General features: G+C 53.8%; 1 protein-coding gene across 4 annotated transcripts in view; it reads left to right on the top strand.

Annotated features, from left to right (window-relative positions):
• The first annotated feature begins 3,544 nt into the window (after positions 1-3,544).
• The window catches only part of B3GNT2 (UDP-GlcNAc:betaGal beta-1,3-N-acetylglucosaminyltransferase 2), a 33,736-nt gene continuing 22,085 nt past the window's right edge, over positions 3,545-15,195 (top strand). For 3 of the 4 annotated variants that reach the window (XR_010989104.1, XR_010989105.1, XM_068153010.1), the window contains exon 1: positions 3,794-4,408. The gene's annotated coding sequence lies outside the window, so the exon portion shown is untranslated. Of the gene's footprint in view, positions 4,413-15,195 lie in introns of all 4 variants that reach the window. The other variant, XM_068153011.1, reaches the window with a different exon arrangement.

Below are 15,195 nucleotides of genomic sequence, written 5' to 3'. Positions count from 1 at the left end.
CCAACCTGAACCCCCCCTGGGGCAACCTGAGGCCATTTCCTCTGCTCCTTGTCACTTGAGCAGAGTCCAAGCCCCACCTGGCTCCAGCCTCCTCTCAGGGAGCTGCAGAGAGCAAGGAGGTCTCCCCTCAGCCTCCTCTTCTCCACACTAAACACCCCCAGCTCCCCAGCCCTCTTCTCCAGACCCTTCCCCAGCTTCCCTGCCCTTCCCTGGTCCCACTCCATTACTGTCTGCTTTCTGCTGCTTTCAAGTGGATTCTTCTCCACTCTCTCTCCTGTGCTCTGCACTGCTGTGCTTTCTGTCTGGGAGGAAACTGCTGCTTCCTCTGTCTGGAACAGCCAGGTGTGTGCTGGAGGTGGGAAACACTCACTTCAACCCCAGCAGCTGGGCCATATGCCCCTTGAGGAGGGCAGATTGAGACTGGAGATGAGGAAGAAGTTCTTGCCAGAGAGGGTGGGGAGACACTGGCACAGGCTGCCCAGGGAGGCTGTGGCTGCCTCCTCCCTGGAGGTGTTGAAGGCCAGGCTGGATGAGGCCTTGAGCAAGCTGGGCTGGTGGGAGGTGTCCCTGCCCATGGCAGGGGGTTGGGACTAGATGACCTTGATGGTCCCAAGCCATTCCATGCATTCCAGGCTGAAACATTTGTGTGGGAACAAACAGGTTCATTCCTGGAGGGACTGAGATGTGAAGGGCTTTGAACACAAGTCCTGTGAGGAGCAGCTGAGGGAGCTGGGGTTGGTCAGCCTGGGCAAGAGGAGGGCAAGTGGAGACCTCATTGCTCTCTGCAGCTCCTTGAAAGGAGGCTGGAGCCAGGTGGGGGTTGGCCTCTTCTCACATGCAACAAGTGACAGGACAGGAGGAACCAGCCACAGGTTGCCCCAGGGGAGGTTCAGGTTGGAGATTAGGAACAATCTCTTCCCAGCAAGGGCTCTCAGGCACTGGCCCCATCCCTGGAAGGGTTTAAAGCCAGGTGGATGTGGTGCTGAGGGAGGTGGTTCAGTGGCAGAGGCTGAGCAGCAGTGGTGAGGTTGTGAGCTCTGGGTGAGGGCTTGGACTTGGTGGTCTCAGAGGTCCCTTCCAGCCCCATCAGCTCTGTGGTTCTGTGCTCCAGCTCCACCTGTATCTAGTCTGTGCATATGGGGTTTTTCCTTAGCCTCAGTGGCTGAGCACCTGGGGTGCTGCTGAAGTGCCTGCATGCCCCAGGAGCAATCCTGGGGCTCCTATTGTTGTTGCCATGCTCACCTCTGAGCTGCTGCTCCCAGCCTCCTTGGCCACACAAGCATGCTCAGCTAGCCCCTTGCTTTCCAGGAGTCCTCCAGCCCACAGCAGTCAGACAGACCTCTGTCCTGCCTAAGCCCTGGTCCCCTACAGAGGATTCCTTCCATCTCTGGTGGCTTTGTGTGGCCCAGCAGAGCCAGGCACTGCCAGGAGGGAGGTTGAGAAGCATTTCAGTGCCCTCCTGCCTGCAGCCCAGAGCCTTTCTGGCCCAGCTGAATGCTCAGGAGCAGGGACTGTGGACCCTAGAGACATCACTCATGTTATGGGATGTAGTGTGAGGGCCAAGAACTTCTAGAATGTACAAGCACAGGATTGTTGTGCTTGAGAAAGCCCTTCAAGCTCATCCAGTCCAACCATTCTCTAGCTCTGCCAAGGCTGGGGCTGAGCCATGGCCCTCAGCACTACAGCTCTGCCTCTCTCAAACACCTCCAGGGATGGGCATTCGACCACCTCCCTGGGCAGCCTCTGCCAGGCTTTGAGAACCCTTGCAGTAAAGAAGTCTCTTCTCATCTCTCAACCTAAACTTCACCTGGAACAACTTGAGGTTATATCTTCTCCTATCACTTGTTCCTAGGGAGAAGAGCCCAACCCCCACCTGGCTCCAGCCTCCTCTTAGGGAGCTGTAGAGAGCCAGAAACTCCCCTCTCAGCCTCCACTTCTCCAGACTAAAAAACCCCAGGGAGGGGTTTAGACTAAACACTCATGGGGGTGTTCAACCTGGAGAAGAGGAGGCTGAGGGGAGACCTCATTGCTCTCTACAGCACCTCCAGATCCCTCCTGTAAGAGAGGCTCCAGACCTGGACACAGTGCTCCAGGTGGGAGACCTTATTGCTCTCTACAACTACCTGAAGGGAGGTTGTAGCCAGGTAGGGGTTGGTCTCTTCTCCCAGGCACCCAGCACCAGAACAAGAGGACACAGTCTCAAGCTGCACCAGGGGAAGTTTAGGCTGGAGGTGAGGAGAAAGTTCTTCCCAGAAAGAGAGATTGGCCTTTGGAATGTGCTGCCACACAGGGTGGAGTCCCCATCCCTGGATGTGTTCAAGAGGGGATTGGATGTGGCACTTGGAGCCATGGTTTGGTTGTCAGGAGGTGTCAGGTATTAGGTAATAGGTTGGACTTGATGATCTCTGAGGTCTTTTCCAACCTGGCTGACTCTGTGGTTCTGTAACTGGGATATTTGGAGAGAATTTGTAGTTTCCTCAATTTAACAAGTAAGCAAACAAACAACAAAACCAACCCCAGAGGTTTACTAATGAGTGACTCATACATGATTGGTGTCAGCTGAGCACAGGCAAATTTCCAGCAGCTCAGAAACTCATTTACTGAGGGAAGCACTGACTGACAGCCTAAAACCCTCTTTTCCTTCTCTCTCCTGGCTTCTGTGACAAAAGCTTTGTGAACTACACCACAAAACTGAGCCTGTCGCTTCAAAAGGAGAAGCATCCTCAGGAAGTTTGCAGAAGACACTGAGCTGGGAGGCAGTGTGGAGCTGCTGGAGGGCAGGAAGGCTCTGCAGAGGGACCTGCACAGCCTGCATCCATGGGCTGAGGCCAATGGGATGAGATCCAACAAGGCCAAGGGCTGGGTCCTGCACTTGGAGCACAACAACCCCAGGAAGGCTGCAGGCTTGGGGCAGAGGGGCTGGAAATGGCCCAGCAGAGAAAGCCCTGGGGGTGTTGGTGGGCAGCTGGCTGGAGATGAGCCAGGGGGTGCCCAGGTGGGCAAGGAGGCCACCAGCAGCCTGGCCTGGATCAGCAATGGTGTGGGCAGCAGGAGCAGGGCAGGGATTGTCCTCCTGCACTCAGCACTGGGGAGACCACACCTGCAGTGCTGGGCTCAGTTCTGGGGCACTCACTCCAAGAAGCACATTGAGGGGCTGGAGAGGGTCCAGAAGGGGAAGGGTCTGGAGAAGAGGGCTGGGGAGGAGCAGCTGAGGGAGCTGGGGGTGTTTAGTGTGGAGAAGAGGAGGCTGAGGGGAGACCTCCTTGCTCTCTACAGCTCCCTGAGAGGAGGCTGGAGCCAGGTGGGGGCTGGGCTCTGCTCCCTAGGAACAAGTGATGGGAGGAGAGGAAATGGCCTCAAGTTGCTCCAGGGGAGGTTGAAGTTGGAGATGAGAAGAAGCTTTTCCCCTAAAAGGGTTCTCAAAGCCTGGCAGAGGCTGCCCAGGGAGGTGGTTGAATGCCCATCCCTGGAGGTGTTTGAGAGAGGCAGAGCTGTGTTGCTGAGGGCCACGGTTTAGCCCCAGCCCTGGCAGAGTCAGTGTCTGGCTGGACCGGATGATCTTAAAGACCTCTGCCAGCCGAAGCCCCACTCGGCGTGTCGGGATGCCTGTGCCCCGAGGCAAGCAGCAGGTCGCGGCCAGCGCCAGGCCCCGGCACCGGGCACGGCCAAATCCAGCCCAGCGCCAGCACTCGCCTCGCCCACCTCCACGGCCAGCCAATCCCATTCGCCTTTGAGGGCTGGAGGCGGAGCTCCGTCTGTGGCATCGCCCCTCCCTCCCTCTCCTCACCCCCCCCAACCCCCCCCCTTCCCTTCCCCAACCCTCCTGCGGCGTGTGGCGCGGGCTGCGGGGGGCTCGCGCGCCGGCTGCTCGCCGAGCGGGTGCGCGCGCGCGTGACGAGCGGGAGGGGCACAGGGGCAACAAGTGAGGCGCTTCCCGCCCTCCGCCGCCCCTCGCCCGGTCGGGTGCCTGCGGCGTCTGCGCTCCCGTCTCCCCGCGTCCCACGGCTCGCCTTCCTCTTTCCACAGCCCTGCTCTGGGCCGACCCTCACCTCCGCCGGGGCGCGGCGCGGCCCTGAGCGCGGCGGCGGCAGCGGGACGGGACGGGACGGGACGGGACGATCCTTCCATTGGGCTCGCTTCAGCGCCGCCCCGGCATCGCCCTCAGGTGCGGGAGCTTCCGCCCTCTGCGGGGGCTGGCGGAGGGCGGCGGCATGGGGCTCCGCCGGCCGCTGGGAGCGTGGTAAAGGCGGCAGGCAGGCAGGCAGGCAGGCCGGCGCTGGGGACGGAGAGCGGGGCGAGGAGGGAGTCCCACCGCGGAGAGGCAGCCCGCGGCCGGACAAAGCATGGTGGATGTGGAGGAGGTGGCGGCAGGAAGAACCCCGGCAGAGCCCCGCGGCTGCCTGGCAAGGTAGGTGCGTGAGGAGCGCTCGGCTGCGGCGGAGAGGGCTTGGGGGGTGGGGAGGGAGGGAGGGCGCCGTGAGGGGAACTAATATTTCTGGGGTTTTTTTCCCCCCCCGTTTAATTTTTTTTCCCCCCCCGTTTAATTTTTTTTCCCCCCCGGATCGTCAGGTTCCTTTTTTCGTAGCCTCCCCTCACCCCCATCGCTGCTTTGCGTGCTGACAGCTCCGTGCTCGACGGGGCCAGGGGGGTGCCACATGGATGGAGATGTCCTCTCTGTGTGGGGAAGTTAGAATCGTAGAATCACAGAACTGTCAGGGCTGGAAGGGACCTCAAGGATCACCCAGCTCAAACCCCCCTTGCTGCCACGGGCAGGGACACCTCACACTACAGCAGGTTGCTCACAGCCACAGCCAGCCTGGCCTGAAAAACCTCCAGGCAGGAGGCTTCCACCACCTCCCTGGGCAACCTGTGCCAGGCTCTCACCACCCTCATGGGCAAGAACTTCTTCCTGACATCCAATCTGAATCTCCCCACTTCTAGTTCTGCTCCATCCCCCCCAGTCCTATCCCTCCCTGACACCCTCAGAAGTCCCTCCCCATCTTCCTGGGATCCCCCTCCAGACACTGGCAGGTTCACACGCTCCTAGCCCTAGATATTTCTTTGGGATTTGGAGGTGGTTTTTTTGTGTTGGGTGGTCGGGCTTTTTCGTTTTCTGTTCTTTTCCTCTGGTTTTGATTCCGGTTTTGATTTCTTCACATGGCTTTCCTCGGTGGGGGAGGGAGGTGACAGGCGGTGGAAAGGGTGGGGTTAAACGGCGGAGGACTCGCTCAGTCTCTTTCCCCCAGCCGCACAGGAGCATCGGCACCCCGGCACATGTTGCAACGAACTCGGTGAGAGCAAGGCGCAGAGAGAGAGAGAGATTGAGGCGCAGCCTTGGTGGCGTGGATCAAGCTTAGGCCGGCTTGGGTTAAATGACCCTGTGTTTGCCGTCGCTTGGTTGTTCTTAAACGCGAGGGGAGGAAGAGAAGGAGTTGATGCCGAACCGGGGAGCTCGCTTTCCAGAGAGAACCGAAGGCGGAGAGTTGCTGCAGTGCTGGGTGCTGCTGCAACATCCTCTCCTTGGCTGGAGGAGAGGACGCAGGCACGGCGTAGAGCCCGTCGGGTTTTCTTCGGTGGCGGTGGAGGACTCGCACGGCTCGTAGGGTCAGCTCATTAGCCGGCTGTAACCGGGGAGGTTAATTATTAATACCTCCACCGCGTTAGGATTTTGTTGTTGCAGCGGCAGCGCTGAGGCGGCGGACTTCGGTGAACCTGAAACGGGGCGGGGGGGGGGGGGGGGGGAGGGAAAAAAACCCCAACCCAACTCTTCATTTGTGCTAGGCTTGGTCTGAACGCGTGTGTCCTCCTTCACGAGATGGTGCTGCTGGTTTTCTTTAGCCCTTTAAACTTTTCCAGAGGCAGACCGTACCCCGTCAGGAGGGGGGCGGGGGGGGGGGGGGGGGGGAACTTCAGGTTACTTACTGGCTGTGATTGTGGCCAAACTGCAGCTCGCGATTCATTAGTCATCCTGCAAAAATTCTATGGGGAAAGTTGCTTGAGTAACCCTTTATTCCGACTTCCCCAAATGCTCTTGAGTGCTCTTGAAATGACTGTTCAACGCCGGCGGTTAGTTTTAACTATGTAAATTAAGGGTTGGGTTGGCCTCTTGTTTTGTTTTGCTTTCTCCGCGTTTAAAGATACATTGTTTAGGCTCAGAAAGTGGGGTTGGGCACGGGGGAAGTTTCATCTGGGTGTGGAAGGTTGCAGTTGATGATCTTAAAGGTTTGGGGTGTTGTGGGGGGGGTTTGGGGGGGTTTTTGGTGGTTTCCCCCTCCCCCCCAGCCGAAATGGTTATTCAGTGATTCTGGGCATAAAACGAGATGCTAAATATATCATCTGAAAGTTGTTGAGGAAGCAGGCTCCCAGCGTCCTCCTTTGAGGAAATTTCTGGTTAATCATCCCTCCCCTGCCTTTAGAGGCAGCCTCCAGTTTAGTTCTCTTTTCCGAGTTGCTTCAGAACGGTTTCGTGTTCGTCTTGCAGCAGTTCCGCCTTGGCGTCAGATTGGAGTGGTGTCACGGAGGGGTGTGGTGGTGAGGGGAAAGCAGATGACACTCCACTGAGTGGTACCGGTGGTGATGATGACAGAGCTGAGCGAGGAAACTGGCTGCTGGCGGCGGCTACCTTGTCACCTTGGCGACGCAGCCTGTTGAAATCGCCGAAAGGAGCTGAATCGACTCGGAGCTGTTAGCAAATGCGTGGAGAATCGGCTTTTCTCTTTCAGCAGACGTAGTTTGTAACGCGCTTTGGTTTGGCCGTTTGTTTTCCTGGGGCAGTGAACGACTTGAAAACAGACTCGTTGGGGAGAGAAAAAAAACAAACCCATCACCCCGGTCTTGCAGTGGAAGTGAATTGAAATCCCCAACGTCTGTGTGGTGTAATTAAGAGGATAATGCCGTGGAGCTAGAATCGCTATCTTTTGGTTTAGAGGGAGCCCTGATTGTGCTGCTGGCTTTGAGTGTGTGGCTTGCTACCTGAGATGTTGTGCAAGGCTTGTTTGTACAGCTGTAGGGAAGCTACAGAGCCCGCAGACGCTGCCTAAATTAATAAAGGAATTAGGGTTTAAGTAACTGTGCCTTCTGTAAACTGATTTTGCTTAGGTTTTTGCTTGGGTTTGTTGGTTTGTTTTTTTTTTTTTCCCCAGCATGTACTATAAATAGATGAGGAAAGAGAAGGAAAAGCAGGCCCAGCAGCAAAGCAGCCCTGCTGGAGGGACTTCCTTTGGAGGTGGTGCAATAGTATCGCAGTATCACCGAGGCTGGAAGAGACCTCAGAGATCATCGAGTCCAACCTGTCACCACAGACCCCATGACTAGACCATGGCACCAAGTGCCACATCCAGTCCCCTCTTGAACACCTCCAGGGATGGGGACTCCACCACCTCCCTGGGCAGCACATTCCAATGGCTAACAACTCTCTCTGGGAGAACTTTCTCCTCACCTCCAGCCTAAACTTCCCCTGGCACAACTTGAGACCCTGTCCTCTTGTTTTAGTGCTGGTTGCTAGAGAGAAGAGACCAACCCCTTCCTGGCTACAACCTCCATTCAGGTAGTTGTAGAGAGCAATGAGGTCTCCCCTGAGCCTCCTCTTCTCCAGGCTAAACAATCCCAGCTCCCTCAGCCTCTCCTCACAGGGCTGTGCTCAAGGCCTCTCCCCAGCCTTGTTGCCCTTCTCTGGACACCTTCAAGTGTCTCAATGCCCTTCTTAAACTGAGGGGCCCAGAACTGGACACAGGACTCAAGGTGTGGCCTGACCAATGCAGAGTACAGGGCACAATGACTTCCCTGCTCCTGCTGGCCACACTATTCCTAAGGCAGGCCAGGATGCTGTTGGCTTTCTTGGCCCCCTGGGCACACTGCTGGCTCATGTTTAGGCAGCTGTCAATCAGCACCCCCAGGTCCCTCTCTGTTTGGCAGCCTCCAGCCACTCTGACCCCAGCCTGTAGCTCTGCATGGAGTTGTTGTGGCCAAAGAGCAGCACCTGGCACTTGGATTTGTTGAATGCCATCCTGTTGGACTCTGTGCTGGAATAGCTGGCTGGAAGCTATGCCCATGCTGTCCCCATGCCCTGCTTGGTTAGCCTGAAGAAGAGCAGACCGAGAAGGGATCTCATCAATGCTGATCGATAGCTGAAGGGTGAGTAGCAGGAGAATGGAGCAAAACTCTTCTCAGTGGTGGCCAGGAACAGGGCAAGGGGCAGTGGACACAAACTGAAACCTAGGAGGTGCCACATGAGCAGAAGGAGCAAATCCTTCCCTGTGAGGGTGTCAGAGCACTGCCCAGAGAGGCTGTGGAGTCTCCATCTCTGGAGGGATTCCAAACCCACCTGGATGTGTCCCTGTGTGGTTCACTCTGGGTGCCCCTGCTCTAGCATGGGGGGTTGGACTGGATGACCTCCAGAGGTGCCTTCCAACGCCTGCCCATTCTGTCATTCTGTGATGATCGATACAGCTCACAAATCTCCCTGGAGGCTGATCCCTACCCAGCACCGAAGATTCTTCTATTGTTACTGCCAGTAATCACCTCCTACATCTTCAAAGTACTCCTGGGTAATGGAGATGCTGCTGAGCAGATCAGTACAAAAAAGAGCACTTGCTCAAACAGGCTTTGATGAAAGATGAGCAGTTTGGTGTTCTGTGGTGACAAACATAGGTGATAGCATGAATGAGTTACAGTGCATATGGAGGGGGGGGGAAAGAAATGGAGGGTTTGAGTCTTCATCCTCTTGCCTACCCAACAGACTCTCCTTGGAAGTCTGTCAGAGGTGTACTCCTCCATGGTGACTGGAGCCTTAGCAACTCTGCTTTTACTGCTGCTTGGTGCAGCTGTTCTAGTGGTGGGGACTGGCTCTGAGGATGATGTTTTTTCCCCCTGTTGCCTGTGTGAAGCCACTTGAAGAAGAACAAGTAGCAGTGTTCAAAGCCTGTGTCAGTGCTGGTGGTGTTGAAGCATAGGATGTAGTCATGTCTCCTGTCACAGCCAGTGGTGGTGTTATCACAACAGCAGGCACAGCTTGTTGCTGATACCTGTGCTCGACTGAAATACAGATGTCAGTCCAGCATATTTCTCCAGATTAACTGCAGGAGAGGGAGAAGACTGAGCAGCACCAATTAAAATCCCCAGCCAGCTTCTCTAGTAACTTGTTCTTTTGCAGCAAGGACTTGGCTTTTGGCAGATGCATGTCAAGTTATCTTGTCAAATCTTGACTTCAGACAGCTTGTGAAACCTCATAGAGTGAGTTCCTTGATGGGTGTTTAGCTATGTGCTGCCAGACTGGTGGTGGGTTTAGATGGAAAGTGGCTGAGCAGCTGTCAGAAGTGCAGCAAGATCCCTGTGTTTGACTGGATTCCTTTATGTTTGGGGTTCTTCAGCCTGGAGAAAAAGCTCCAGGGAGGCTTTAGAGATACATTTCAATATCTGCAGGGGACCTACAGGAAGGCTGGGGAAGTTCAGAAGGGCTTGGAGTGCTAGGCCCAGGGGCAATGGTTTTGAAAGTGGAGCAGGGCAGACTGAGGTTGGCCCTCAGGAGGAAGTTGTGCCCAAGGAGAGTGGTGAGACACTGGCACAGGCTGCCCAGGGCTGGGCTTGAGGCCCCATGCCTGGAGCCATTGAAGCTGAGCCTGGCTGTGTCCCTGTGCAGCCTGCTCTAGCTGGAGGTGTCCCTGCTGAGTGCAGGGGAGGTGCACAGGATGCCCTTGGAGGCTCCCTCCCATCTCAGTGCCATCTGTGAATCCATTTCTGCTGTCCTTTCTTCCTTTCCAGTCGAGGCATTCCCACTCTAAAGAGCAGAGCTTGGTAGGTTTGTCACGCACTTAAAGCTTGTTCAATGAATTCTAGAACTTGCCAAGAGCAGGCCAAAGGGAGGTTGGAGGGGACTGGGGGGTCCAGGAGAGCTGTTTCTCATGGCAGCAAGGTTTTAATAACACAGGATTTTTCAGTTCACTTATTGTTTTTTACTTTGGTGGGGATTTTTGCAGAGAGTACAGAACACAGGCCCCAAGATACTTTTCCACTAGAAGGATGAGCCTCAGCATAGCTGAGTTTCATGTCAATCTGTCTGGAAGGCCGTTGGGGTTGATCACCTTCCTTGACCCTTTCACAGCTCATTGGTTTGGGGTTTGGTTTTTACTTTGTGGGTTTTTTTTCTCCTGGTATTTTTATTTGTTACCTTTGCAGTTGCTATGCACCAGGAGCACACTGGTGGTTTTAAAGCAAGAAGGCAGGCTTTTGCTTTTCAAATGCAAAGTTTTAGCCTCTTTGGGGTTGTTTTTTTTCCAGGTGCCTCCCCACTCCTCATCCCCAATGGTTGTAAAATAACGTGTTTTTTTTTAACCAAAGCATTCATAATTAGTTTAGGAAGAAGGGTGTGGTGGCCATGGTTATGTGCCTGAGAAGGCACAGGATTACTCTTTGATGTTTCCAGTGCTTCACATGGCTTAGAAGAGAGGAATTTGTGCCCCTGAGTGCAGTTAACAAAAATTACTACTGTAATCTCCCTGGTTATGCCATGGCCTGACCTCACAAATAGGTATTTAGATGTTTTCATCAGTCTGCTGCTGCTTTGTGGTTGCAGTGCAGAATCCTCATGCTTAGAAACCAGCAAAAAAATCCCCAAGCAACAGAAAGTGATGATATGATGAAATACAGGCTCTCCTTGTTGCTTAAGTACAGAGTGAGCAAGTCACTGAATGCTGGGGAAGGAATAGAGTAGAGTAGAGCAGAGTAGAGTAGAATAGAGTAGAGTAGAATAGAATAGAGTAGAGTAGAATAAACCAGACCAGGTTGGAAGAGACCTCTCTGATCTCTTCAGGCACCGATTGCTTTTTCCATAGGAAGAGCTAACAGGTATCTTGGGCTTCACAGCATTGTCATTGATCCAGCCAGGAGGAGCCTAAGGCTGTGGTCCTTCCTGTAAGCAGCACACAGGTCTGTGTTTTATCCTGGGTCTTAGAGGCTTCTCCAAGCTTGTGTCCAGTTCTGGGCTCCTCAATTTAAGGAGGGGATTGAGATACTTGGATGTCATGGGGTCTGCGGTGTCAGGTTGGACTCGATGATCCTCGAGGTCCTTTCCAACCTAAGTGATACTGTGATACTGTGATACTGTGATGTGTCCAGAGAAGGGCAAGGAGGCTGGGGAGGGGTCTGGAGCACAGCCCTGTGAGGAGAGGCTGAGGGAGCTGGGGGTGTTTAGCCTGGAGATGAGGAGGCTCAGGGGAGAATCACAGAATTGTTAGGCTTGGAAGGGACCTCAAGGATCATCCAGCTCCAACCCCCCTGCCATGGGCAGAGACCTCACACTACAGCAGGTTGCTCACAGCCACAGCCAGCCTGGCCTGAAAAACCTCCAGGCAGGAGGCTTCCACCACCTCCCTGGGCAACCTGTGCCAGTCTCTCACCACCCTCATGGGCAAGAGCTTCATTTTGCACTTCTGCTTTTTGCATCCAGTTCACTTGGCCTTTTAGAATCTAGAACACAAGTAAGTAAACCTCCCCAGGCCTCCAGAACGCTTAAAACCCAGTGAAAAGACTGGATCGTTAAAGTGCCTTGTGCTGAACTGGGCAAAAGGAGGGCCGAGTTGATGTCTCATGAGGAGCAATTAGCACTTAAACAAGGAAAGGAATCCCAGTGCGTGCTGGGTGTGGTGCTGAGATTTTTAAAGGGAGGATTGATGAAAGAGTTTCATCAGCAGTTGGTGAAGAGAGGTTTGTTGTGGGAGAGAGAAGTGCTATACTGAGAGCTGAGAAACGTTTCCCTTGGAATTAGCTTTCTTCATCTTTGTAAACAAGGAACTTCTGAAATCTCGCAGCTGCATCATCTTAAGGCCACAGAAGAGAGGGAATCGACTAAATTAGTTAATTTCTAAGTCAGCTGTCTGCAATCAGCAAGACATCTGAAGATGAGCCAGGGGGTGCCCAGCTGGGAAAGAAGGCCACCAGCAACCAGGCCTGGATCAGCAATGGTGTGGGCAGCAGGAGCAGGGCAGGGATTGTCCTCCTGCACTCAGCACTGGGGAGGCCACACCTGCAGTGCTGGGCTCAGTTCTGGGCCCTCACTGCAAGAATGACACTGAGGGGCTAGGGAGGGTCCAGAGAAGGGCAAGGAAGCTGGGGAAGGGTCTGGAGAAGAGGGCTGGGGAGGAGCAGCTGAGGGAGCTGGGGGTGTTTAGTGTGGAGAAGAGGAGGCTGAGGGGAGACCTCCTTGCTCTCTACAGCTCCCTGAGAGGAGGCTGGAGCCAGGTGGGAATGGTCTCTGCTCCCTACGAACAAGTGATGGGAGGAAAGGAAATGGCCTCAAGTTGCTCCAAGAGAGGTTGAGGTTGGAGATGAGAAGAAACTTCTTGCCTCAATGAGTTCTTGAAGCCTGGCAGAGGCTGCCCAGGGAGGTGGTTGAATGCCCATCCCTGGAGGTGTTTGAGAGAGGCAGAGCTGTGGTGCTGAGGGCCATGGCTTAGCCCCAGCCTTGGCAGAGTTAGGCAGTGGCTGGACTGGATGATCTTGAAGGCCTTTTCCAACCAGCATGGTTCTATGAAATCTTGGTGTTTGATTTGTTTTGGTGGATGACTTATTTTTGTCTGGAAGGTTAATTCTCAGTGGCTTGATGGTCTCTGGCCCACCAGAGGATGTGCCTGTCTGCACCTCATTCCCTGCAGCAGTGTGGTACTGAGGGTTTCTGTGCCATGCTGAGGTGTCTGTGTGTAGGATGCTGGATTACCTGTCCTTCACCCTCCAGCCGGGTTCCTGCTGATATCATCCAGCCTTCTGTAGGCTGGGGCTGCTGTAAGGCAATGTTTGGGGTGGAACACCTTACTGCAAACTTACTGTTGATTTGCTTGCTTAATAAAAAGCAATTTAGGAGCCATGCAAAATGCCTTTAATGTGATCAGTGACACCCCTCTGGAATATGGCAGGCAATTGTGCAGGTGAGAGGTACAGCCATTAGAAGTCTCTAATCGGGTTAGGTAGGTGCTTATCTGCCATTAGCAAAGATGGGAGTTAGCTGCCTAAGCTGCTCAAAGATCTTTTACAAAACCCTCTGGCTGCTTAGGTTCATCTTTGGCTGCCTAAAGCTGCTGGAACAGGCTCTGCATCTTGGGGTTTACCATTTTGAGGGAGAACAGTGGCATTCCCTTCTTCCAGCTCCACTGATTCTCTGAACCTGAAGTGAATCCTTCAGGAAGAGGGGGAAACTTTTTGTCCTGTGCTTGTTAATTACACTTGAAAGCAGGACTAATTAAAGGTGAAAGTCTTCTGATGTATTTGTGTTTTTAAATGTAGTGTTTGCTGCTTAAACATTTGTTGAGTGCAGCATTGTAAATGCAGAGGCAGATCCCAGAATCCTGACCTGGATGAGTTTGGTTGGAGTTGGCTTTTGATGAAGTGCTCCATCCTCCCAGGGGAACGTGACCTGAGGTAGCTGGGAAGGTTGTCCTCCCAGCTGTGTATCCCACCAGCCAGCAGCTCCTGGAAGTCAAGTTGAAAGCCAGTGTCTTGTTTATTTTTAACCCCAAAGTGCAGTGCTCATCAGGGCAGGAAGCTCCTCAGGCATCCCAAGTTGCAGCATCCTTCTGAACTGGAGTTTTGAGTAGGGTGGCTCAGGTCTGACAGTCTGACACTGCCAAGAGCACGAAGCAGAGGTGAAAGGGTGATGACTTGATGTGTGGTGCTTAAAGGGGATGATGTTGGTCACTGCCTGAATAGTGGCTGCTCCCTACACACGGGGGAGGTGGTTGGAATCTGGTTAAGGCACAGTTGTAACTGCTGGTTTTAAGACACCACTGGAAGAGATGGCAAGAGGAGATGAATGTTTTGGGTTTGTTTGTGGGAGTTACAGTGATCTGCATCTTGGAAAGGAATACTAAATCCCCTTTTTCAAAGCCAGCACCTGGCACTGCTGGCTTCATGGTTGGACTTGAAGGTCTTTTCCTACCTGAACAATGCTTTAAATCAAGAAGTGAGGCAGGGCCTCTCCAGCAGACTCCAGCCTATTAAATACCCATTGCAAACCTGCCCAGTGCTTTGAACATGTTACCCTTTCCTCCATTCTTTATTACCATAGAATCAGAGAAGTGTGTTGGGTGGAAAAGACCTCTGAACTACCATCAAGCCATGTCTTCAGTATCTAGAAGGAAGGTAGTTCCATACTCACTTCCTTGGCTTTCTGATAATGCTAGGAAGATAGCACCTCAAGCACAGCACACTAGGAGTATGGGCAATGGATAAGTCATGCAGGGTCAATATCTGATCAGCTGGATTGGGCAGAAAAAGTATTAGAGAAATTCAAACCCTAGGGTGTCTCTCATTATGGTTGGGCTTGCTTAAAGACTTAGCTGCTTCTGGTGGACCAGGGGTGGCCTTGCTTGGGAAACTTGCATGGATGAAGGTGGGAACCAGATAGTCACAGAATGGTTTGGGTTGGAAGGGACCTTCAAGGTCATCCAGTTCCAGGCCCCCTGTCATGGGCAGGGACAACTCCCACTAGCCAAGGTTGCTCAAGGCCTCATCCAACCTGGCCTTCAACACCTTCAGGGATGGGGCAACCACAGCCTCCCAGGGCAACCTGTGCCAATATCTCCCCACCCTCATTGTCAAATTTCTTCCTCATCTCAGTCTCCCCTCTTCCAGCTCAAAGCTATTGTCCTTTGTCCTGTCCCTCCCAGCCCTTGTCAGAAGTCCCTCCCAAGCTCTCCTTTAGGTGCTGGAAGACTGCTTTAAGGTCTCCCTGGAGCCTTTTCTTCTCCAGGCTGAGCAGCCCCAACTGTCCCAGCCTGCCCCCCTAGGGGAGGTTTGCCAGCCGCCTGGACCTCCTCTGGATCCTCTCCGACAGTTCCACATCCTCCTTGTGCAGCAGCAAGGCACTGGTACCTGAAAGCTGAAGCTGATTGAAAATGGGACCTGCTGTGGTCTTTGTGACTTTGTGAGTCTTCCTTCTCTTGTGCTGCTCCTGGTGTTTGTGCAGCACAGTGGCACCAAAGCTACTGTTGGCAGCCAGCTGACCACTAATGTCTGCTGCATTGCCAGATTCTTTATCATCCTCTTCAGCTCTCTGAACTGGGTCACCCCTGTCAAATCAGTTGAAAAGTGAGATAGGCCTGTGCAGTTCATGGGGGAAGGAAGAATTCACAGGAGTGTCTCAGCCATGACTGAAACTGTTGGAAACTACCCTGCAACTGTACCCTCTGACTTCTTATCAATGTGATG

This window comes from Melanerpes formicivorus, unplaced genomic scaffold (genome assembly GCF_026170545.1).
Source record: "Melanerpes formicivorus ecotype bairdi unplaced genomic scaffold, bMelFor1.0.p_v2 SCAF_25, whole genome shotgun sequence".
NCBI classification, from domain to species: domain Eukaryota; kingdom Metazoa; phylum Chordata; class Aves; order Piciformes; family Picidae; genus Melanerpes; species Melanerpes formicivorus.
This window is presented reverse-complemented; position numbering and strand designations above follow the sequence as displayed.